Source organism: Dendrobates tinctorius, unplaced genomic scaffold (genome assembly GCF_039654945.1).
Source record: "Dendrobates tinctorius isolate UK_male_01 unplaced genomic scaffold, ASM3965494v1 ptg000019l, whole genome shotgun sequence".
In the NCBI taxonomy this organism is placed as follows: domain Eukaryota; kingdom Metazoa; phylum Chordata; class Amphibia; order Anura; family Dendrobatidae; genus Dendrobates; species Dendrobates tinctorius.
Window position 1 is genome coordinate 792,516 of NW_027361687.1, and position 25,887 is coordinate 818,402.

At 45.5% G+C, this 25,887-nt stretch overlaps 1 long non-coding RNA gene across 2 annotated transcripts in view; it reads right to left on the reverse strand.

Annotated features, from left to right (window-relative positions):
* Positions 1–683: 683 nt before the first annotated feature.
* The window catches only part of LOC141082756 (uncharacterized), a 50,885-nt gene continuing 25,681 nt past the window's right edge, over positions 684–25,887 (reverse strand). The window contains exons 2-4 of one of the 2 annotated variants that reach the window (XR_012230579.1): positions 7,290–7,395; positions 3,311–4,318; positions 684–2,652 (exon numbers count right to left, since the gene is read on the reverse strand). This is a non-coding gene — a long non-coding RNA (uncharacterized lncRNA). Of the gene's footprint in view, positions 2,653–3,310; positions 4,319–7,289; positions 8,201–25,887 lie in introns of those variants that run through there. The other variant, XR_012230578.1, reaches the window with a different exon arrangement.

Genomic DNA, 25,887 nt, shown 5'->3' on the forward strand with positions numbered 1-25,887 from the left:
GCTCACCGTAGCACAAGCAACATGCGGCCTGGTGTTGTTATGTTGAAAAAAGGCTCTTGGGACTTTATGGAAAAATGGCCTTACACCAGGTTTAACCACCAAATCAATGTAACACTGAGCTGTTAGCACCTGGAATGAAGACAGCAAGGGTCTGACTACCAGTTTATGCTGTACCTGGAGTAGGACTGGTATGACGTTCCCTCAGATAGGCCTCTTCATGACGTTGCCCATGTTGTCTTCTCCAGACTGATCTCCAGCTATTATTGTGTCCAAGACAAAAGTGGGACTCATCATTGAAGAGAACAGACTTTAATTCCAGCCTCGATTGCTCTGTTCCAGCTTTGGGTCTTCATTTAGAAACCACAAGAGCAGCGCCATTAAGCAGCCCAAATCACTGTGCTCCAGCGGCGTCTTCATTAAGACAATTGTTCGACACACTCTCCCATTGGACCAATAGAATAAGCTCACTGACAGATTCACAGTTTACTCACTCTGCAGTTAGTAATAGGCAACACATAGGCTATAGAAGGCAAAATTTGCAACATTTTGAATAAAACCCAATTGCAAAACTGATTTTTACCCCAAAATACATGCATATAAATAGGGGAAAAAAAGGTCCAAAAAGGTAGGCAAATCCTGGTTTTTCATAGTTGGACACACAAACACACGCACGCATACTCACATATATTTATTATTTTTTATTACATTAATGCATGTATTTCAGGCAATGTTTTTTTGAATATGGGTATCATTAAAAATCTTGCACCATTTAGCTTTTACAGGTTCTTTGTTTCCCTACACATTCAACTTTGAGGTGGTCTGTGGTGAAAAATCAGCTCTGAAAGAAAGTTCAGGAAAATGGGATGAGTTGAAAGAGCCTGTTGGAAGGAGCTCACTGACGAGTGCTCAGTTAACTCTTTCTGCAGCTAGCAATAGACATTGCCGAGCTGAGGAAATGGTGCAAAATTTTTCATTAAACTAAAACACAAAAATGATTTTTGGGACAAAATACATGTATTTAAGTAAGAAATAAAACATTTGTCCAAAGGTAGACAACCCCCAAAACACATCCAAATATTGAGAAAAGCTGTTCCACCTTAAAATCTCTGGTGACTTGATTCCTTAGCATGGACAAATCCCCCTGTGAGGTGCACGACCTATACCCGCTCCTACTGAGCTATTAGAAATAACAATCCAGACCCAAGTGTGAACAGAGCCTAAAGCTTGTCTATAACACACAGTGATTTGTAGTGATTTGCTATGGATATAATAACACAATGGCATCTTTTGTAGTTCGAAATTGGCAAATGTCCATAAATTGGTGTAAACCTTGGAATATCTGATACCTGTTGGCAGAGCCAGGATTGCAGAAGTGATGAGTCAACAAAGAAGCAACTGTAATAATATTATTATTATTGGTTGTGTAAGAGAAGTGAATAAGAACCCGCAATGAATCAATAGGTATCGCCATGTACTGCTGCGCTGATCATGTTTGCTTTAACCTTTAATCTAGTTCTACCCTAAGATTCCTAGAAGACTACAAGAACAAGTTCAGGAGCCTAAAGTGCAAATCATAAATACTGTTCCCTGCCAAGAACGCGCGTCCTGGAGAGTGCGGATGACGACAAGAAACAGATGGAACTTTGTGTGTTTACAAAAACAAGACATCAGAAGATGATAGAAGACTTGGCACAAAAAGGAGCTCCGGCCAAAAGTTAGTAGGGGGTGCAAGAAGTTTCCAAATTCTGTTATAACAGGACTGCATGGCTTATTCTTGAAACCATTGGAACTCCACTCCAGATGTTGCGGAACTACAACTCCCAGCATTGCCTGAAAGCCAAAGGAAGAGTATCACCTCAGGTTGCTGCAGTTTCACAAAAGCTGGACTTCTGCTGATTACTGATCCCTACCATTAGGTAATAAAGCATAAAATAAAAAAAAAGTGTCCAGTGTGACCGTCACCAGATATTCTTTTCCTCGGAAGTGGGGCAAGATGTTAGCTGCCAGTGCCGTAACGTGAAGCTGATGGGCCCCATTACAACATTTCCAGCAGGGCCCCCACATTCAGTGGTCTTTAATAGTACTGATATTCTTATATGATCCAAAGTCTTATTTTTACCCTCCCCCTAAGCTCAATTGTGACTGCAAATCTTGCACGTATTTTAGCTACGCCCCTAGCAGTCATTGGGGCAGCCATAATGGCACATGGCACCTATACTTCAGACCACCATTTCCCTTTCTTCTATGCTGAAAGTTTGAAAAAAATCACAGAAGAACGAAGGAAAGGTGAGTATTTCTGATTTAGTCCGTAATGGAGTGAGGGTATAAATCACTCTCCCCTTGGGGAAATAGTTGCTTTCAATTTTTATAGTAAAGGAATGATCTGGAGAATAAGCTCAAACCATTAAAAATAATATAATATAAACAATAACACCCAAACCAATTCCCCTCACGGATCCTGTTCTGACTCATCTGGTCGTGACCTGTCGCTGCTTCCTAGTCCATTTTTCGCACACCAGTAATATTTTCTCAGTCAATTTCTGATCACAGCAGTAACCACTCTTGCTCAGATGTAAGTTCAATGGCATTTCTGGCCATTTCTGGAGAACGAAGTTAGGAATTTGGAAAAACTGGCAAGTGCCCAAAAGGGACCTGTAAATGGATTATTAAGATTAGTTCAGGAGGAGAAAGAAAATTTCTTTAATAAAATATATTATAATTATAAAGTTTCTTATTTACCATTTATTTATGGCACAAAAAAGGAACAAAAATTACAGTGGCTTATAAAGGGAACCTGCTACCAGAAAAACGCTATTAACCAGCAGATATGGGGTTAATCTGCAGCTTATTAGCGTTATTAATCTGCCTGGCACTGGCAATTACCCGAACGCTGAGGGGAGAAAATTAACTTTATTCCCCCAGCAGCATTCCGGTATCAGTCATGGGGGCGGCGCTGGTTCAGTCACTCTGTTGTAACACCACCCCCAGAGCTGACTGACAGCCGGTCCCAACTGCAGAGCTACTGTAGGTCAGTTGGGGCCGGTGGTGCGGTTACAGTCGCCACTCTGTATACTCCCAGCGGTGACTGAACTAGTGCCAGTGCCGCCCCAGTAACCCCATAGCTGCTGGTTAATAGCGTTTTTTTCTGGTGACAGGTTTCCTTTAAGTATTGGGGCGTTGACACATACTGTATATCTTGTTCACAAGTTCATCATATAGTTACTTGTGACTTGATACAAGTAACTCCCAATTATTAAAAATATATATTTGCCATTGATCTACCACATTTTGAATGCCTTGTACCACTTACATGTCATGGCAGCTGTGGACCTGCAGTGATATTTCCTACTCTCGATATCATTACACGATGAGGTGCAGCGGAGCCGCAGGTTTCAGCATTTTTTATGTGTTGCGGACCTCAACCCACCCACCCTCCCGGCTCTTGGAAGTTCCTGCTTTTGCATTGCGTACATGATGTTTCTTAACATTTTCTGCACTATCCCGGGGCTGTAAAACACATCAGAATGTTAACATGCAAATACTCAGCATTTTCTTTCTTGGAAGCTTAGGTCAGTAAGAGGATTTGATGGTATATTCTCACCCTCCGAGGTTCAGAGTGCCAGACTCAGATGCTCTCTATAGCATGTGCTGGAATTACCTTTTTAAAAGACGGTGTGGATGGAGAGGAGGTTGGTTGTGCGCAATGCAGCACCATTCAGCCTAATGGGAGCGCCAAATGTCAACTAATTGCAGCGCTTCGCAATCTCAGGTGCATCTTTTATGAGTGAATGGATCAGCAGTATCTCTTCAGACACCCGGCTCTCAGGATTCCTGGGGACCACTAGCGATCAGAAAGTGGATAGGGGATAACTTTTAAATTTTAAAATACCCATTTAAGAGAAAATTGGGTTGTTGACATGTGGCTGATGTTTGTCTGCGGATGGTAGCACAGATATGGGGGCACCAGTGGCTCCATCATGCTATTATTGGGCATCTCTGGTTGATACATGCTGCTAAAAAGGTAGGGTCAGCACATAATATAGGGGCCTGGCACGCTGAACCTCTGCGGCTGACACACTGAACCTCGGAGGCTGGCACACTAAACCTTGGAGGCTGGCACTCTGAACATCGGAGGCTGGCACTCTAAACATCGGAGACTGGCACTCTGAACATCGGAGGCTGGCACTCTGAACATCGGAGGCTGGCACTCTGAACATCGGAGGCTGGCACTCTGAACATCGGAGGCTGGCACTCTGAACATCGGAGGCTGGCACGTTGAATCTCGGAGGCTGGCACGTTGAATCTCGGAGGTTTACTCCTAGGAATATAAGAATCAACAATAAGACAGTGCAAAAATACCCTGCATGGCATATCGTGCGTGCTGCATAATGCCCACCCCAGTCGTTTGCTGTGGCTTTTGCTCCAAGGGCAGCCACAGGCTAAATTAACCAATGGTTACAAAATTACTTCAGACTCATGAAAAAGCAACTTGAGTATGAAGAAAATCTGCTGACTCTGGCTGTCTGGTAATATAATATGCCCTCTCAGGACAAGCAGAGCCGAAGTGTAGCAAGACCGGAATCAATGTCTCTTTTCTGCAAGAGGAGGAATTTTCACAAGCTTGTTAATGATTCTGAGCACACTATGTAATAGTCACTGCACTAAGGTAAACAGTAAAAGTGCAGAAAACAGACCAAGGACAACCCGGATACAGCAAAGGTTGTGCAAAGATTAAAATAGACAGTGATTTCTTAAAGATTAGCAAAGCAGAATATCTACCCAATAGGTCTTAGATTTATGCCCCTTGACCTGGCACCGGGTAATGTTAGTGACTGAGATCCGTAACCACTGCTGTTACTACACAGCAATAGGCACAGGAAAGATCCAGCATAGCAAAATGTATTTTATTTGGATTCTATGTCATAGACAAATCTGAAGCCCTCCCTAGGTTAATACTTTGTAGGACCACCTTCCACTCTAATTACTGCTACAAGTCTTTAGGGGTATGTTTCTACCAGTTTTGCACATCTAGAGGCTGACATTTTTGCCCATTTTTCTTTGCACACTCGCTCTAGCTCAGTGAGAATGGATAGAAGTGTCTGTGAAAAGCAATTTTCATATCTTGTCAGAAATTCTCAATGAGATTTAAGTCTTGATTGCACCATTCACACACAAGAATATGCTTTGATCTAAACCAGTGGTTCCCAAACTCCAGTCCTCGCGGACCCCAACAGGTTATGTTTTCAGAATTTCCAGAGTGTTACACATGTGAGAGAATTCCTGATGCCTTGATGATACTTCCATCACCTGTGAAATACTAAGGAAATCCTGAAAACATGACCTGTTGGGGTCCGGGAGGACTGGAGTTTGGGAACCACTGATCTAAACCATTACATTGTAGCTCCGGCAGTATATGTAGGGTCATTGTCCTTCCAATAGGTGAACCTACACCCCAGTATCATGTCTTTTTCAGCCTCTAGCAGGTTTTCCTCCAGGATTGTCCTGTATTTAGGTCCATCCATATTTCTATCTACTCTTACCAGCTTCCCTGTCCCTGCTGAAGAAAAGCATCCTCACAGTATGATCTGCCACCACCATGTTTGATCTTGGGAATGGTGTTTTCAGTGTGATGTGCAGTGTTTGTTTTCTGTCACACATAGCATTTTGCATTTAGCCCAAAACGCTGTGAATCTATGCAGCTCCTTCAGAGTGACCATGGGTATCTTGACTGCTTTTTCTTGCTTGGGATGTCAGTTTAGGTGAAGGCCATGTATCCATAGGTTTGCTGTTGTGCCTGCCATACTGCTTCCATTTTTGGATAATGGTGTAGATAAGAATGCTGTAGATAAGCCCTGAAAAGAGGTGGAAGTATCTTAAGGGAGTTTTACACATAGCGATATCACTAACGATATCGCTATAACGTCAACGATTTTGTGACGTTATAGCGATATCGCTAGCGATATCGCTATGTGTGATACTTACCTCCAACTGGCTCCCCCGCTGGTTATCGCTGATCGCGCGAGAATGTCCGGCTCCATTTCTCGTCGTCAGCTTCCTGCTGGGGCTTCATGCTGTGACGACGAGCGACGCGTGGAAGGTGAGTATCGTCCGCTGTATCGCTGCTGCATCGCTGTGAGATCTTTCTGTGTGAAAGCTCACTAGTGATCATTTAGCGATGCACCAGCGATCCTGACCAGGTCGGATCGCTGGTGCATCGCTAAATGTAAAAGGGCCTTTACAGTGGCCAAAACTACTGACAGGTTCCCAAAAAATAAAAGAGAACCTAGACATATTTGGTGTCTATGAACTCATAATGACCTGGAGAACCATAATAGCAGGCGAGTTATAGCATTTAGTGAACATGGTTAAAAAAAAGTCAAAAAACAATTGTGGAATTGCACTTTTTTTTGCAATTTCACTGCACTTAGAGTTTTTGTCCCGTTTTTCTGTACAAGATATGATGCCATTCAAAAGTACAACTCGTCCCGCAAAAAGCAAGCCCTCACATTGCAAAATTGTCAGAAAAATAAAAAAGTTATGGCTCTGGGAAGAAGGGGAGCAAAAATGGAAATGCAAAAGCGGAAATACCCTTGGTCCTTAAGGGGTTAAAAAACAGCAAACATGTAAATGACATTACCTCGATTGAAACACTTCATATATTGAAGTTGAAATGTCATTTAAACAGTTGAAAAAAAAGAAGCGCAAAAGGAAAAAAAATATGACATTTATTTTTTAACATTACCTTCCTCCAAAATAAATAGTAACAATTTTATATTTACCCGAAAGTGCTAAAAAAAAATACATCTGCATCGACTGAAAAATAAAAAGAAGTAATCGCTTTTGGAAGGCAGACACATAAAAATATTTTTTTTTCATGAGAATCCATCATTATTGTATAAAACATACAAATTGGCTATCCATGTCTGCTACGCATACAATAACAGTAACAGCAAAAAGAATAAATAAAAAACTAATAATGATTGAAAAATATATGGCTCTCAAAATGCAGTGACAAAAATAAGAAATTCACCAAAAGCAATTCTCTCTTCCAAAAATAGAAAAAAATATTGAAAACTATTATTTTTTTTGATAGTATAAGTGATAATTTAAAAAAAATAATATATTTTGGTCATTTGCTAGCCAGAAAAATCTATGTCAATAATTTTATGCCCCAAAAGATAAGTATTTTAAAAGTATCACCCTTTGAATACTTTTCTCTTATTGGGCATAAACATATTTCCATAGATAGTACTAAGAAAACTGAGGTGTAGCAGTAAACTATACTGTACCTTTTCCTTTTGCTTCTTCTTCCCTTTGTTGGCCATGTATTTATGTGAGGTCATAAGCTGTCATTCACCTGTAGCTGAGCTGTCCTTCAGAAGACAAGAGTAGCAGCTAGAACAAAGAAATTAGATTTTGTTGGGCTCTGAAGTAAAGAAAGGGGTGTAGCTAGCGGAGTTGCAGACATACTAGTGGCACAGAGTTCATGATGTCTTTGGATGCCCAAAAGACTATCATAAAAGAAAAAAAAAACAGTAATATAAAAAATATGATTGATGGTACCCAAGTGTAGACTGTTATGAATGGGTCACAGAGGAGAAAAAAGCAAAACAAGCTAAGTCACAGAAAACCAGAGAGGTTGGTAACTATGCAGATTGCAGATCCCTGATCTTAGCACACACCTAGCAGTAGCCGTGGAGCGTGCCTACAATGAACCTAGACGCCTCATCACGGCCGGAGGACTACATAAGCCTAAAGCAAGAAAAGGAAAAACTAACTGCCCCAGAGCAGACCCCAAAGGAATAGATAGCCCCCACACATGTATTGACGGTGAAACAAGACGAAAACACAAACCCAGGCAGGAAAATAGGCTGAGCAAATGATGGGGCCCAAACTAACTAGACAGGAAAGGAAAGGGAAGACACTGTCTGCAACCTGCAAAAAACCCTACAAAAATCATGTCCAACACTTCTGATAGCAAAATTAACCCTGAAGTCACTAGACTTCTGCCACTATATCAGTACTCTGAAATATTCTGAGACAGAGCAAAAAGAGGCCAATCTAATAAGGGACAAAAAGCCAATTGGCAAAATACTGATAGATAAGAGTGGAAATTCAACTCAGCCCCCAGCCGAGGCTGGCAGACCACACAAAAAACTGAATAGACCAACAAAATCAAGTGTGAACATTAGCAGAAAAACTTAGCTTTACAATTCCTCTGTTTAGACTGAAGTCTATATCTCTGTGGAGGGGTAGTGGCCGTGCTTTAATTAAAAACGCCTGCGGCTAACAAGTGGAGTGCTCAGTCAGAAGGTGTTTTTAATTAAAGCAGGGCCACTACCCCTCCACAGAGATATAGACTTCAGTCTAAACAGAGGATTTGTATAGGTTCCCATTCAGAAGAGGACTTCAGTCTAAGAGAGGATTGGCATAGATAGGGTCCTGGAAAACGAGAAATGCCTAACCGTGGCTTCCAGGTACACATAAAATTGGCCATTTTATGCGCTAAACTTTCTCAATTTTTCATACTTCTAATGCAGTAATGCAATTCATTTTTCATATTTCATGTTTGCATGTTATGGCGCTACAGTGTGCTTCCTTTTTTCTTTGAATGTATATGAGTTGGTGACTCTAGGTTAAGCACCTGTTCACACTATGCTTATGCTCGGATGAGACGGTCAGTTTTTTAAATCAGCCTGCAAATCATGTCCTATGAGGAACAGTTACAGGATTTGGGAATGTTTAGCTTGCAAAAAAGAAGACTGAGAGGAGACATAATAGCTGTCTACACATATCTCAAGGGCTGTCACATTGAAGAAGGATCATCTTTATTCTCCTTTGCACAAGGAAAGACTAGAAGCAATGGGATGAAACTGAATGGGAGGAGACACAGATTAGATATTAGAAAAAACTTTTTGACAGAGTGATCAATAAGTGGAACAGGCTGCCATGAGAAGTGGTAAGTTCTCCTTCCATGGAAGTCTTCCAACAGAGGCTGGACAGACATCTGTCTGGGATGATTTAGTGAATCCTGCTTTGAGCAGGTGGTTGGACCAGATGACCCAGGAGGTCCCTTCTAATGCTAAAATTCTATGATTCTGTGAATCCCTGAGCTCCCCTGTGTCTTCCACTTTTTTTTTTATTTTACTCTAAGTCGCTCTGTTGCAGAGATATTTACATTTGTTTCCTTTGCAGTACAGTATGTGAAATTTTGCTTGCAGTCCAACTGGGTGTTTCTTCAAAATCTTCCTCACAATCAGTTCAGCAGCTAATCTAATAGATTAACAGTCTCATATGATGCTGAACTAGGATTGGCAGCATTGGAGAAGATGGGGTGACAGCGCACACCCCAGAGAAGACTCTGAAGAAACGTCCAGTTGAACTGCAAGCAGAGATTTCACATACTGTGCTATAAATGAAACAAATGTGGATATCTCTGCAATGAAGTGACATAGTGCAAAATGGAAAAGTTTGGCAGAATCAGCAGAGTTCAGGGACCTTTACAAGGAATGTAACTAAAATTAATTGAAGTGACAGGTGTTTAACGGAAAACCCATCAGGCCATTTTTTTCATTTAAAAAGTATTTAAGGAGAATACATTGCCAAAAAAATCTCTGTCCATGACCGTTTCTTCATTACTTTATAGTATTCCTTTTAGACCAAGAAAACCACACGGCCAACCGTGCCCTGAAAGAAGAAACGGGGATGGTTAAAACCTGAGAAAACAACGCAGTCATAGTACTGTATTTTTCGGACTATAAGATGCACTTTTTTCCTCCCAAATTTTTAAATGCAGGCTTACCGTTGGTTGCGGCGGTGGTGGAGGAGGGTCCGTTTCTCAGGAAGCTGTCGACGGCAGAAGTCTGGTGATGCTGCAGGGTCGCTGTCGGCGGTGAGCAGAGCAGAGCACATCATTGGCTTTCCAGTGGCTCACGACTTCAAGAAAATTGCTGCCGGAAAAGGTGGCGTTTTTCTGAGGTTGTGGGCTTCAGGGAAATGGCCACAAGAGGCCGTGTGTGCTTAGATTGAGATCTCAGCTGTACTGAGATCCCAATTTGCGCATGCGCCACCTCCAGCGGCTCACAGCTTCAAGAAAATGGTCGCCGTGAAGCCAATGATAAACTTTGCGCTGACACCCGGCCCACAGCATCGACACATTTCTGTCACCGCTGACTTCCTGAGGAAGGGACCCTGTGCCACGTAATGCACTCTGCTCTGCCTCACTGCCGACACCGGGCCTGCAGCATCACATCACTTGGATACCTGATCCACAAACCCAGTTCTTGCAGCATCGACCCACTTCTGCTGCTGCTGGCTTCTTGAGTAACAGACTATGCCTCATGCTCCACCGCTGTTGGCCCCCTGGTAAGATACCTTAAATTTAGACTATAAGACGGACCCCCATATGATAAAAATCTTTTTTTTTTTCCTATTTTTCACCCCAAAATTTGGGGTGTGTCTTATGCCCGATGCGTCTTATAGTCCAAAAAATATGGTATATCTTACAAGTAAAAACAACTAAAACCTTAAACCTGATAAATATCAGTCCTCATCCGCTCCAGATGTGATGCATCCATTAGATGCACCAATTCTAGTGCTTAGCTTTGACTCTTCCCACTTGCCCTGGTCCGGTGGCAAGTAGGGTAAAAGTATTGGGGTTGACGTCAGCTTTGTAACATAGTAACATGGTTATTAAGGTTGAAGGAAGACTCCAAGTCCATCTAGTTCAACCCATGTAATGTCAGCTGACATCAAGCCTCTCTATTACTAACCCCTGGGCTTGCGCTCTTCTTCTGAGCGTGACAGCGCATACCTGACAGAGCTTTTTTTTATCACTTGCGGCCTTTTCACAGCTCCACATGTCTGAAGAAGGTCCATAATAGTGACCAAAACATTACATATAGAATGTTCTATATCAATTTCTATGCCCTAAAGAGTCAACCATCTAGATGGGTCCTCCGTAATTTCCTCCTACGAAAGAACACCCAACTCCTCCATCAACTTACAAAACGTATACAATAAATACTGGCAAATATTTGAGTCACTGGGGCCTACAAGCAAAAAATTGTCCAGGTAATGTGTTTACGAGGATATGTCCATCTCACATCTCAGCATCCATTCTCATAAACAACTAAACATTTAAAAATAAAAACAAGAGATGGTGCACCGTATTGGCAGCCACATGTTCACAAAATATCCATCCTGCAACTGACAAGCTAATATATGTAAACATTAAAAATATATTGGCATATATATCTTTGGAACTAACTCTAAGGCTGAAATTACACTAGCTTGCAGCATTGCATCAGATGTAATATGCTAATGACACTCGGCTCCTGATCTGCTGCAAGGGTGAGCCAAGTGTCAGTGAACTGTGCTCCGATTCTCTTGCATAAGAAAACAGGTTTGGAGGAGACGGAGAAAGTAATTTCTCCATCACTTGCGTTGCCTGTCTTGGCGTATATTGTACTGCACTGGGATGACATCCGAGTGCAGTCCGATATTTCACATGCACTGTGAGGCAGTGAGAGGAATCATATACGAGGGCCATTCTGCGTCCTCCAAGATGTGCATACTGAACCTACTGGAAAACATTCTAATTACAGCCACAGCTGTGGTTACAATGCAAAATAAAAGAGAAAGTGGATTTAGTGAAACCATTTCACCAAATCAGATCTAAGAAAACCAGACATGAGCTTTATTTTTGGTGAGATCTGTAAGATGGTAGTGGGACAGATCTATGGTAGTGGGATGGATCTTTCCCTCCACTCTGGTTCTTGGGAATGGTCCATGTTCATGATTCCCAATTAAACTTTTAGTTAAGGTTTCGGTGTGTCAGTCTTTGTTGTGCAAGCATCAGAGCCGGAGCTCTGTGTAGGAATGGTCTGTGTGAGTCTGAACACAGGCCAGAGCCAGCGAAAGCAAAGACACTGACACACCCAGGGCCGGCCCGAGAGATTACGGCGCCCTAGGCAAAACTATTTTGTTGCGCCCCTACTATTCTTGGCAGTAGATGAAAACTTGGGATATAAATTTAGGAGCAAAATAAACCACAACAACAATGATTAATTAACTCTCTCCTAACTCTTTAATCTTCTGAGAAGTTGTATAGGACAAATATATACAAAGTAATCAATAACACAAAACAAAAACGACCATAGATAATTAAAATTTATTCGGTCGTCCATGACAGCACCACCTGAGAGAGGGGATCCGCCCTTTAGGAACAGGAAACCTACAGATACAAAAAGGGTGGCACCTCTCCCACGCATCAGTTGGTTTCCTGTTCCTAGAGGACAGGACTCTCTACAGATCGTCCGTCATGGAATCTTCATTGAATACCCAGGCCGGCTGACCGACCCAGGTAGCGAGGGGGTCTCCTACCTCGGTCAGTGCGGGGTCCCTGGAAGCGCCACGGTGGGGCCGGGTAGGTCACCACGGCAGTGGACGAAGCAGGTGGAGCAGGGGTCCGGTGGATGCCGTCTCCAAAGCCAGCACCTGGTATGTATGCCCCGGTGCGCTTCCCCAGGCCCGGTCCTTCCGGTCGGTGCTGTCCCCTGGCCGGGCTCATGGCGGCGGGCGCGGGGGGGGCTGGCACTCCGGGCAGGGCTGCGCGGCTCCTTCGCGCGCGCTCCCGCAGGGCTCTGTGAGCGGCGGAAGTGAGGCGGCGGAAGGGGCGGAGCGATAGCGCCGATACCGGAAGTCGGGTGCCGGCCGACCTCCGGCGCGCGCCGCGGGTGCATGCCGGTCCGGGGGTCGTGCGGCGACCCGGCGCAAGGGGGGCCAGAGCATGGGGGAGGGAACGCAAAGCCGGGTGGGTGGTGCTATGGCAGGTTGCCTGCTGACCCGGACAGGAGGCCATATAAGGCAGATGGGGACGCCGCTGAGGTGCTTCTGAAGGCCCCAGCAATGGATACGTCGGAAGCCCCCTTAGTCCAGCAGGACGAGGCGCAGGAGCGGCCGCAGAAACAGGCCAATACGAGTAGCCAGCAGAAGAAACAGAGACGAACTAGCGACCAGAGCCGCGAAAGTTCCTCCAGAAAGGACCCCCCTGCCTCCCTCCGTGATCCGGTACCTGCCTCATCTGCATGGGTAAGAGATCTTCGTGAATGTACCCTGATGCAGTGTTCCCTTATGTTCTTTTTCAGGGGAAGAAGGTTACGGGAAAACAGAAACACAGGGAATGTGCCCTCTGTAGTTCCCCCCTACCAGATGGCCACCCTAAAAAGTTATGCCAGCCATGCATACGGCAGACGGTAGGAGTTATTAAGGACAGGGAGTCCAGGGGTAGATTGTCAGGCCCTTATACTCTCCCCCGTTTATGCAGGTAGCGGAAGAGACACCTGACTTCACTTCAAACCTGAGAGACATGATCAGGGCAGAAATGAAAGCTTTACCTCAAAGAGAACCTTCTAGGAGAAGAGAGGCTAGTGGTTCAGGCTCGGAGGCCTCAGTCGCCCCTGGGAAGGGGGACAATTCCTCGGACTCCTCGGCCTCCTCGTCGTCTTCCTCGGATGAAGACTCTAGCTGGTTCTGCTTCCCCTTAGACCAGATGGACAGATTAGTGAAAGCTATACGGTCCACCATGGGGGTAGCGGAAAAAAAACGGGAACTCTCAGCACAGGACATAATGTTCGGGGGTTTGGACCCCAAAAAACGTAAAGCTTTTCCATTGAACGAAAAGGTTCAGAGCCTAATTGATAGAGAATGGAAGAGACCGGAGAAAAGGGGCTCCATGCCACCAGCCTTTAAGCGGAGATACCCCTTTGATAACCCGGTAGTAAACAGATGGGATAAAGCCCCGAAACTAGATGTAGCAGTAGCCAAAGCATCTAAAAAATCCGCCATACCGTTTGACGATATGGCCTCCCTGAAAGATCCGTTAGATAAAAAAGCGGATTCTTTCCTTAAAGGGACATGGGAGATGTCAGCAGGCGCGTTAAGACCAGCGGTAGCTGCCACCTGTACAGCCAGATCTATGATGGTCTGGCTAGATCAGCTAGATTCCGAACTAAGAGATGGAGCTTCAAGATCATCTATTCGGAAAAATTTGCCCATCATTCAAAATGCCGCGGCGTTTTTAGCCGATGCTTCTGCAGACTCTGCAAGAATGGCGGCTAAAGCCGCAGGTCTGTCTAATGCAGCGCGAAGAGCGCTCTGGTTAAAATGCTGGCCAGGAGATATTCAAGCCCGGTCCCGTCTCTGTTCCATTCCCTGCGAGGGGGAGTACCTATTCGGCCCCGTCTTGGACGAATTGTTGGAGAAAGCTGGAGATGACAAAAAGAAATTTCCCAGTCTCCCAAACCCCTCTTACAGACGTCCCTTTGCCAGGAAAGGGTTTTTCCGGAGAAGGCCGTCCAGAGATCAGGGCAGATGGGATGACAAAAAAAGGAAAGGTACAGGATTCATGTTTGGGGGAGGGCGCCAGGAAGGTCCAGCTCGGGATACGAAAAAGCCGCCCCAATGACTAGTTGCCCCAGTAGGAGGGAGACTAGCTGCCTTCTACCCATCCTGGTCTCTGATCTCCAATAGCAGCTGGATATTGGGGATAATAGCCGCGGGACTACGACTAGAGTTTTCTAGGGTTCCCCTTGATCAATTTAAAATCACCCCACTCAGGTCGTCTGCTGCAGAATAAGCTGCCCTGGAAGCCGAGGTTCATAACCTGTGCGCTAAGAAAGTCCTGATAGAGGTTCCAGAGGAAGAATGGGGGAAGGGATTCTACTCCCCTCTGTTCCTGGTCCGCAAACCGGACAGCTCCTTTAGGACAATAATTAACCTTAAGGCCCTCAACAAGTTTTTGGTCATACGTCCCTTTAAAATGGAAACGATTAAGTCTGCAATAAAATTGCTGTTCCAAAACTGCTTCATGGTGGTGTTAGATCTAAAAGACGCATACTACCATATACCCATCCATGCAGGCCATCAGCGGTTCCTCAGAGTGGCGGTTCAGTTGGATGGGTCAATTCGACATTTCCAATATGCGGCCCTCCCTTTTGGAGTGGCAGTCGCTCCCCGAGTGTTTACTAAGGTGATAGCGGAGGTCATGGCCCATCTACGTGAATCGAACATTCTGGTGATTCCCTACCTGGACGATTTTCTTATTGTAGGTAAAACGGCGAACCATTGTTTACAACAGCTACAAAAGGCAATGTCTGCCCTAGAACGGTTAGGATGGTTGCTGAACGTCAAAAAGTCCCAGTTGCAGCCAATGAAAGTCCAACAATTTTTGGGCCTAACCCTGGATTCTGAAAAACAGGAATGCCGTCTGCCTCCGGACAAGCTTGTTCGCCTCCATTATCAGATCCTGAACGCCTCCAATAACCCCACTATGTCCCTCAGAAAAGCCATGTCCCTTCTAGGTTCTCTTTCAGCCTGTATCCCGGCAGTCCAGTGGGCCCAGTTTCAGGCAAGGAAACTACAGAGCGAGGTCTTATTACATCAAAAAGTCCTTGGAGGTTACTTGGAGGGTCAGCTAACCTTATCCCGTAACACAAGGGAGTCCCTAGAGTGGTGGTTAGACAAAGATAACTTATCAAAAGGGGTGCCCTGGGAGTATAACGTAACCCGCATAGTCACCACGGATGCTAGTCCTTACGGTTGGGGAGCTCATATGGGTGAAATTTTAGTCCAGGACCAATGGCAACATCATCAGTTAAGAATGTCATCTAACCTAAAAGAATTGACAGCGGTAGAACAGGCGGCTAAAAAGCTCCTTGTGTACCTACAGGGCCATCACGTGCGAGTGTTCTCCGACAATCGGGTCACCGTGGCATACATCAATCACCAAGGTGGGACCCGTTCCAGACCCCTGATGTTTGTAGCAGAGCGGTTGTTCCAGCTAGCAGAACAATACTTCCTATCTTTAACAGCATTGCATATAAAAGGAAAAGACAACATCACGGCAGACTTTTTAAGCCGCAATCGGCTAAAGCAAGGGGAATGGTCTTTAAACACCTCCATATTCAATCTGATTGTTCAAAAGTGGGGATATCCAGAGGTAGACCTATTCGCCACCAGAGACAACACGCAATTGAAACAATTCTGCTCCCTGAATCCCAGAGAAAATCCTCTGGCGGTAGATGCCTTCCTGATAAACTGGGACTTCAAACTAGCCTACGCCTTCCCTCCCCTATCTCTTCTACCCCTGGTGATGAGGAAAATCAGGAAAGACAGAGCGAGGGTTATAGTCATCGCTCCATTTTGGCCCAGGAGAGCATGGTTCTCATGCCTCAGGACCATGTCGGTGTCCGATCCTTGGGTTCTGCCGGACATCCTGGATCTCCTGTCCCAGGGCCCAGTCTTCCATCCTCAGGTGGCTGGCCTTCATCTGAAGGCGTGGAGTTTGAACGGTCATTATTAGAAGAGAAGGGTTTCTCCGCAGACCTAATTAACACCCTACTTAAGAGTAGAAAAATCATTACCACAAAAATTTACGTTAGAATTTGGAAAAAATTCCTTCAAAACTCAGAAGTAATCGCTGGGGATTCAGCACCTATAATGCAGATATTAGAGTTCCTACAAAAAGGTCTAGACATGGGACTCTCTACCAGTACCCTTAAAGTACAAGTGTCAGCCTTGGGGGCTCTGTTTAGCTGTAACATTGCTGGTAATTATTGGATAAGCAGATTCATTAAGGCAGCAGGTAGATCCAGGCCAATATTGAAGGATAGGTTTATGCCGTGGGACTTGAACCTAGTCCTCACTGCTATGACAGAGACTCCATTCGAACCTATCTCGTCGGCTTCCCTAAAAAACCTGTCCCTCAAGGTAGCCTTCCTGGTAGCTCTAACATCAGCTCGCAGAATAAGCGATATTCAGGCCTTATCTAGGTGTCCTCCTTATTTACAGTTTAAAGAGGATAGGGTAATACTTAGACCTGATCCAGCGTACTTGCCAAAGGTAGTTTCTAGTTTCCATAGGACACAGGAGATACTGTAGTTCTGCCATCCTTCCTCCCTAATCCAACTAACGAAAAAGAAAGGAAACTACACACCCTGGATCTCAGGAGAGGCCTCATAGAATATCTGTCAGTCACCGATCCCTGGAAGAAAGATAATGCCCTATTTATCTCTCATCAAGGCCCCAGAAAAGGTTGTAGAGCATCAAAAAATACACTAGCCAGATGGATTAGAGAGGCGATTGCAATAGCATACACATCAAAGGGCAGGTCGCCACCCGGAAAGCTGAGGGCGCATTCCACCAGGGCAATGGCAACCTCATGGGCCAAAAGATCAGAAGTCTCCATCGACCAGATATGTAAGGCGGCCACTTGGTCCTCTCCGAGCACCTTTTATAGTCATTATAGGCTAGACCTGGGTGCTTCCACAGACCTCTCTTTTGGTATAAGGGTGCTGCAGGCTGTAGTCCCTCCCTAAAGCTGATATTACTCTCTGTAAATCTCTCAGGTGGTGCTGTCATGGACGACCGAATAAAGTCTTAGTTACTCACCGGTTAACGGTATTTTTCGGAGTCCATGACAGCACCCGTATATTCCCTCCCTTATAGTTTAATTGGGGTGTGCACGTCTTTTTTCTTGTATATGCTCACTGGTGATAAAACTTATAATTGTAAAGAATACTGTACATAAATCATGCATTAACCTTGGAAGTCCTCTTGTGCTCTGTAATCCAACTGATGCGTGGGAGAGGTGCCACCCTTTTTGTATCTGTAGGTTTCCTGTTCCTAAAGGGCGGATCCCCTCTCTCAGGTGGTGCTGTCATGGACTCCGAAAAATACCGTTAACCGGTGAGTAACTAAGACTTTTTGTTTCCTTGCCTTTTTTTTTTAAAAGGATGACACTAAGTCACCGAGATTAATTTGTTTAGCAACTTCAGATTCTATCGAAATTGTTGCCAACCCAACCAACCTCTCTTGCGTCATATTTGCCCTTAAATATGTACACTTTTCTTTCCATCCCTAAAACTTTTTGCATTTTGAAAAGATTTTTTATAATTTTTTCTATTTTTCTCTGGCGCCCCCTTTGGGTCGGCGCCCTAGGCGGCCGCCTAGTTCGCCTATACATTCGGGCCGGCCCTGGACACACCCACGACACACCCATTTCAGCTTCGAACCGGAAGATAAAAGATCTGGATTTATTTTGTGAGCTTTTGCTGCCCAACCCACGCCTGAGAAAAGGACATTTTTCAGGTTGTAAATGACATATCTTGTGAGCTAAAACTAGAAAAGCCTTTTAGCCAATTTCAAATGTTTTAGCTACTTTTGTTTTTCTATTATTCCTTACAAAAGACCACTCCTTTTGATACTCACCTCATCAGTGAAAACCAGGGACCAAATGTCGATGTATTTGCTACGTCTAATCTTTTCCCTTGTTTGAGCACCAAGGGGAGAACCCAAAGGAGTTACTCTGCAAAAAAAATAATTATTGAAAACCAAACCTTGTGAAACAGTATTCACCCCAGGCTGAGGAGAAAATCTTCCCACCCGGTGTTAGCGGTAGGTTAATATACCTAAGTTCGTGCTCTAAACTTGATAGGAAGATTTTAAGCACCAAAATCAGGTCCCTGCTTGTGTTATGTGTGTGAAGTGGTGTGGACTATGCCCGCAGCATGGGACACTCGCCATCCAGACGACACCCAATCTGCAACCCCAATGTTGCATCCAGTGGTGGGATTCAGGGGGTTCTACCTGGATTGGTGGAACTGCTTGTTAAAATAGCAGGCAGTTCCCTGAGCTGACAGGAAGCAGAGCCCCGTTCCGGATCCCTAGCCCGCAGTTTTCAACTGAATGTGGGTCCTGGGACGCACATTCAGTTGAAATATATTGCAAGATAGAAAGCCAACAGCTTCCTGCACTGCAATAGTTAACAGCTGCCAGCCAATCAGAGAGAGACAAGCAGCTGGCGCATACGTCGCTGGCGTATGATATCACTGCCATGAGCTGCCCCATCCACGCCGCCTATGAAGAAGGAAGAGGATGCCTCTGGCCCATGGCCAGGTATGGAGAAGCGTTTTTTGTTTTTTTTCTGAAAAGCCGCAATATGGGGGACAGAGACAGACAAATGGGGCCAGGATAGAGACATAGGGCCAGAATGGAAGCATATGAGGCCACGATGAAGATATATGGAGATATATGGGGCCAGGACGGAGAGAAATGGTTCCAGGATGGAGACAAATAGGGCAAGGATGGAAACATTTGGGGCCAGGATGGAAATGGATGGAGATATATGGGACCAGAATGGAGAATGGAGACATATGGGGACAGGGGTGAAGACATATGGGACCAGGATGGAAATGGATGGAGACAAATGGTGCCAGGATGGAGACATATGGGGTCAGGATAGTGACATATGGGGCCAGTATAGAGAAAAATGGGGCCAGGATGGAGACATGTGGGGCCAGGATGGAGACATTAAGGGCCAGGATGGAGACATTTGAGGAAGGATGGAGACATATGGGGCCAGGATGAAGACAAAAGGGGCCAGGATAGAGATATATGGGGCCAGGATGGAGACATGTTAGGCTAGGATGGAAACAAATGACGCCAGAATTGAGACATATGGGGCCAGAAAAGAGACATATTAAGGGGCCAGGATAGAGTCATATGGTGCCAAGATACATATTATGGGGCCAGGATGGAGACATATGGGGCCAGGATAGAGACATGTGGTGTTCAGAATGGAGTACCTATTGGACCAGGATGGGGGACATTATTTTAGGAAAGAGCCACCATAGGGGAATTTATAACTGTAGGGGCTAAAAAAAGGATATTATTACTGTTATGATGTACTTTATTTTTTAGGATGCTGTTTCCAATTGGGATGGGTCCTGTTAATGGGCAGGGTGGCACTATGTGGCTTTTTTCCTTCTGGTAAAGTGTACAATTTATTGGTAAAAATGAGGAATGTGCTCTGAAAGTGATTAGCTATAGATGACTGTTTAATTTTCTGCCGAGTCGAGCCCCTGGCTGGAAGAAGTGATGGCTTTCTGTACTGCATGAAGAAAAAAAGAGAAGATGAATCACCCCAACAACAGACGTCACTGATGAGTCAGTGTGTTACCTGTATACTTACGCAATATACTGTATAGTATATACAGAGCTCCTGTGTATAATGTCCCCTGTGATCACTGTATTCCCCGTACACTGACACTATATACAGAACTCCTGTTGATAATGTCACTGGTAATCACTGTATTTATTACCTGTACACTATATGTAGTATATACAGAGCTTCTGTGTATAATGTCAGTGGTGAGCACTGTATTACTTGTACACAAACTATAAACAGAGCTCCTGTGTATAAAGTCCCCTTGTTATCACTGTATCACATGTACACTGACACTACATACATAGCTCCTGTGTATAATTTCATTGGTGAGTCACTGTATTACATGTACACTATATGTAGTATATAAAGAGCTCCTGTGTATAATGTCACAGGTGATCACTGTATTCCCCGTACACTGACACTATATACAGAGCTCTCGTGTATAATGTCACTGGTGATCACTATACAGTATTACCTGTACACTATACACTATATACAGAGCTCCTGTGTATAATGTAACCTGTGAACACGGTATTACCCGTACACTGACACTATATAGAGAGCTCCTGTGTATAATGTCACTGGTGATCACTGGATTACCTGTACACTGACACTACATACAGTGCTCCTGTGGTGATCACTGTATTACCTGTCCACTGACACTTTATACAGAGCTCCTGTGTATAATGTCACAGGTGAGTCACTGTATTATCTGTACACTATACACTAAATGCAAAGCTCCTGTGTATAATGTCACTGGTGAATCACTGTATTACCTGTACACTGACACTATATACAGAGCTCCTGTGTATAATGTCACAGGTGAGTCACTGTATTATCTGTACACTATACACTAAATGCAAAGTTCCTGTGTATAATGTCACTGGTGAATCACTGTATTACCTGTACACTGACACTATATACAGAGCTCCTGTGTATAATGTCCCTGATGAGTCACTGTATCACATGTACACTGACACTACATACAGAGCTCCTGTGTATAATTTCACTGGTGATCACTGTATTACCTGTACACTGACACTATATACAGAGCTCCTGTGTATAATGTCACTGGTGATCACTGTATTACCTGTACACTATATGTAGTATGTGCAAAACTTAAAAGAGATAAAATGAGCAAAAACCCTGCTGTAACTAAATAATTAAAAAGCAAAAGTGCATTTAAATAGTACAGAGTTCTTAGTAATACTGTGTTTGAAAAAAAAAAAGTATGAAAGCCATCCCACCATCGACAAAGTGACTCTGATTGGGGAGGTCCTACACTGTTTAATATTAAAAACCTTAAGGCGAAGCTAATTTCAAAATTCAAGCAGGATGGTGAGTGCAACTAGACCCACCTTCACCAATCACAAGTCTATCCTTCCTTTTGCCAGACGAGTCAGCCCCACTTACATATGTGGCCCGGGACCCACATTCAGCTGGAGTTAATATACAGTATGTTCCCTGCCAATGCCATATCCAGAGAACAAGCTGTTCTGACCATCTACTGTTCACCGTCCCACAGACACTTCTCTTCTAACTTCCATTGTATTTTCTTTATGGGTGCCTGCTTGTAACTGGGTCGCCCTCCCAGGGCTGTGGGGTACTTGGTACTGGGCCGGTGTCAGGGTAGTGTGTCACAACAGCTGTAACCCGCTCCGTGGCCCTGGGCGCCCAAGCAATGTGGGAAATGTAGGTAATGGAATGGAATAGTTCGTGACGCCACCTGTGGTGTTCGGCAAGGGAGGTGTCTTTCTCCTTCTTTCCCTTTCCCGTGCCAGCTGGCTCAGATCACTGAGGCAGCTGCAGCACTCCTTCCTCCATCCCTCCTTCTAGGGATCCCCACTCCTCCCGAGTGGCTTCCTTCCTCACTGACCTTCTGTCAGACTGAACCCCTAATCCTACACTTTCCCACTCTTTTATATCTCAACTCCACCCACCTCCCAGCACATCCAGTGTTCCAAGCAGGGAACTACCAGAGGTGCTCTGCTACTCTCTAAGCACTGAGCCACAATGTGGTTGTGCAGAACTACCCTGTTGTGTGGGGTGCGAGTGTTGGAGCATGGAAAGGAGTGCCCACCTTACCTGGATGGTGGGGCACTTCACCTTAGGAGAAGGTGCAGTACCTCTGTGGCGACTGAGCCCCAGGGGCGCCACATACCCCCCCGTTAAACACAGCACGTCCGCGGGCTGCAAGACAACAAAGTTGACAGCAAAGAAACATACAAAAATTTTGCAATGCAGAACAAACTTTTCTTAAACTAAACTTCCCAGTATAGGAGGTACTCATTCTTGAACGTTACCAACAATTCTATCTAAAATTCTAAATTAAACAGTGCAAATTTTCCTTAATTCAAAAGTGCTGTACTCTGTAACACATTTCTTTATCATTTTTCTCTCTTCTAGATGCAAGATGCTGACCACAAGTACCTGGTTCGTCACCTGTCATGTTCAATTCTTTATTCTTAATTCTCTATCAAAACATTCCTAATTCTTTGTAAAAGCCATTTCTCAATTACTAATATTCTTATAAAACACATTATCAAATACTTTACAGTAAAACATTCAAAGATTCTCGCAAGTGCTGGACACTGCTCCCAGCCGGGATTTCTTGCAGTGTCCTTTGAGGTAGACATCATCTTCGCAAAGTGTCCTTATGTAAAATCTTGACATCTTCGCAAAGTGTCTTTTATGTAAAACCAAGAGAGGGCACCTAAAGAGGCGCAAACTATTTACAAGAGAGTTTGTGATGCACTCCAAGTTCATGATCACTGTAGTTCAAATGGGAGGACGCTGCCAATCAAAAACTAGGCAACAACTGGAAAAAGCATGATAAACAAAAATAAGGCACAACTGATGCAACAAACCCTCCTGGGTAACGAGAGTTACTTTCTTATTGACTAATTGTGGTCCCCTCCTGGGGTTCTGGAAGCTGATGGGGAACTGCTACCAGATGTGGTATCTTCATCTTGATTCTGGTTTCTGGCTAAACGCATGTATTCTGCTTCCCACAGGGAGAGATAGGGACTGGTCGGGGTAATCGAAAGGGCCATAGAAACGTCCACTGCCTGCGGTGATGGCGCATCCGCTGCCAGCACTGTTGCTGCTGTTGGCGATTCTGCCGGCGCCGTCACTAATTCCTCTGAATCTAGCTCCTCAGTGTCCATTGGGACTTCAGTCAATGGTGCTGCAGTCGGGGATCGTCGGCTGAGGTCAACTGGGCCATTCCTATCCAGGGGTTCCACTCCCAAAGCTAGGGTCAACCCCGGGGCAGTATTCGTACCTGGCGTTTCCAGCCGCGGTTCCGGCTCTGGTACCGGGTGGTAGATGGCAGCAGCCGCAACTCCCGGGGTGACTGGTGGGATGGGCCGCAGTTGGATCTGGGCCGGGGCCAGGCCGGTCTCGGCCAGGGTCGTCAGTGGGGGTCGGTACAGCTGCTCCCGGTCCAGGCGGGGGCGCTGTCGCGGCCCTCCGTTCTGCTACAGAGCCCTCATATATCTCCTCCGGATGGGACTCACCCAATGGCAACATCGGTTGTAAGGTGGTGGTGGCCGCTGCAGAGGATGGATCAGCGGTCGCAGCCTCCGCAGGGGCGGCCTGGCAGCGAGTGGCCTCTCCTCCCCCTCCTCTTCTGACTTCTCCTCTCTTTTCATCATGGCATTCTTCTTCCTGCCTCGGCCCCTTTCCTGCCACTGGTGTTGTGAGTTCATTTTCCCCTTCACCATTGAGGTCTGATGAACTCCCTCTTCTGGTGAAGGAAGGTAGTGTGGCTGATTACCAAGCACCTGTGCAGGATGATGATGACTGGGTGACTGGAATTGCTGACTGGATATAAGGCAGCCAACACCCTTCTGTCTTGCTCGTGATCTCTCTGAGGGATTCTAGGAGACCAGTCTGATTCCTGCTCCTAAAAAGCTAAGTTTTCTGCTCTGCTTTTTGCATTTGTGTTTTGGTTTTGTTTTGCCTTGTTTTTCTGGATTTCTGCCATTCCCTGCTGGGGTGAGCTGAATTCCTTTTTGCTCTGTCTTCAGAAAATACCTGAGTACTGATATAGTCTTTTTGAAGCCTAGCGTCTTCAGGGCTTTTTTCCCTATCAGTCTGTTGGCTCTTGTTTTGATAGGGTTTTGGCGGATTGCAGACAGCAGCTTTTCTATCCTTTCCTATTTAGTTAGCTTGGGCCCCATCATTTGCTCAGCCTATCTTTCTATCTGTGTGAGTGTTTTTTCATCTTGCTTCACCGTCATTATATGTTGGGGGCTGCCTATTGCTTTGGGGTCTGCTCTGGGGCAGTTTAGATTTCCCTTTCTGTCTTTAGGCTATTTAGTTCTCCGCCTGTGATCGAGGGGTCTAGGGCACCGTAGGAACCCCCCACGGCTACTGCTAGTTGTTGATAGGTTCAGGGGTCTGCAATCCGATAGCTGCCAACTTCTCTGGTTTTCTGGACTTAGCTAGTATTTCTGTTTTTGCCTCCTACGGTGACTCATTCATAACAAACTGGCTTCTTCTGCCCCTCCTTCTGGGGGCGGCGTCTTCTTCCAGCGCCTCCATACCAAGCCAGTATACGAACCCCTCGGGGGGTGGGCCATGTTGCTGTCAAATAGTAATTCAGGTAGGGGAGGCCCAAGACTCTTTGCAGTCTTTTCCTAGGACCTCCTATCTCTTCACGCCCTTCTTCTCAGCACCAGTGGCCATTTCTAATGTCCATTTTACAGTCCATCAAATCAGGTCTTCTGCACATTTTCAAAAGTATAAAGTCCAACAAATCTCAGGCACACAGAACCCGATGGTATCAGGTCTCGTCATCCTGTTCGTGACGCCAAGTTGGGTCACCCTCCCAGGGCTGTGGGGTACTCAGTACTGGGCCGGTGTCAGGGGAGTGTGTCACAGCAGCGGTGACCTGGTCCGTGGCCCTGGGCACCCAAGCAATGGGGGAAATGTAGGTAATGGAATGGAATAGTTCGTGACGCCACCTGTGGTGTTCGGCAAGGGAGGTGTTAAGCCGACGCCTGAGACAGATCCTCTGGGACAGATGGTGTGGTGCAGCAGTGATGGTATAGCCCTCCACAGGCAGGGCTGATGTCCCAGGGCAGTGTAGTTGTAATGTTTGTGGAAAGGCGCAGGCAGTGTAAAAGATGGTACCCAGATGTAGCGATGCTGAGTGGGTTGGCGCAAGAATGAATGGAGGACACCAAGGCTTCCAGTTCCAAAGCTTTACTCACAGTCTGCAGTACACAAGGTTGCCTGTCTCCGGGCCGTGTCCTCCGGGTCAGAGACTCAGCCAACCTCCAGGCCAGATGGAAAGCTCCTCTCCAACACTCCGCCAACATGTACCTTTCCTGAACGACTCCTCTATTGCACCTTAAAGTGTGAAGATCTCCAGTACCGTGGTACTCTAGAGTTCCTCCTGTCAGATGTTCCCAAGAACTCTATTCATATGGCAGAAGACAGCTGTAGCCTACTTCGGGGACTCCCTTCTCCTGAGTCCCGGCTCTCTATCCGTGTTGCTGTTGTGCCCCAAGTCTTAGATGGGAGTAGTGCATTTACAGCCAACTACTCCACCGGTGTCTGCTGCAGAACCATAAGTGTCCATACAACCTCGGGGACCGAGCCCCGGCCTTGCGCTGAGAACCTATAGGCAGGGTTCCTCTTCCAACCCACGTCTCCTCTCTGTTCTCCTACTCCTTTGTTCCGCACTGATCCTTCTCTCTCTTATGGAAGCTTAGGTTGCAGTTCTATGTCTTTTTCCTTCTTTCCCTTTCCCGTGCCAGCTGGCTCAGATCACTGAGGCAGCTGCAGCACTCCTTCCTCCATCCCTCCTTCTAGGGATCCCCACTCCTCCCGAGTGGCTTCCTTCCTCACTGACCTTCTGTCAGACTGAA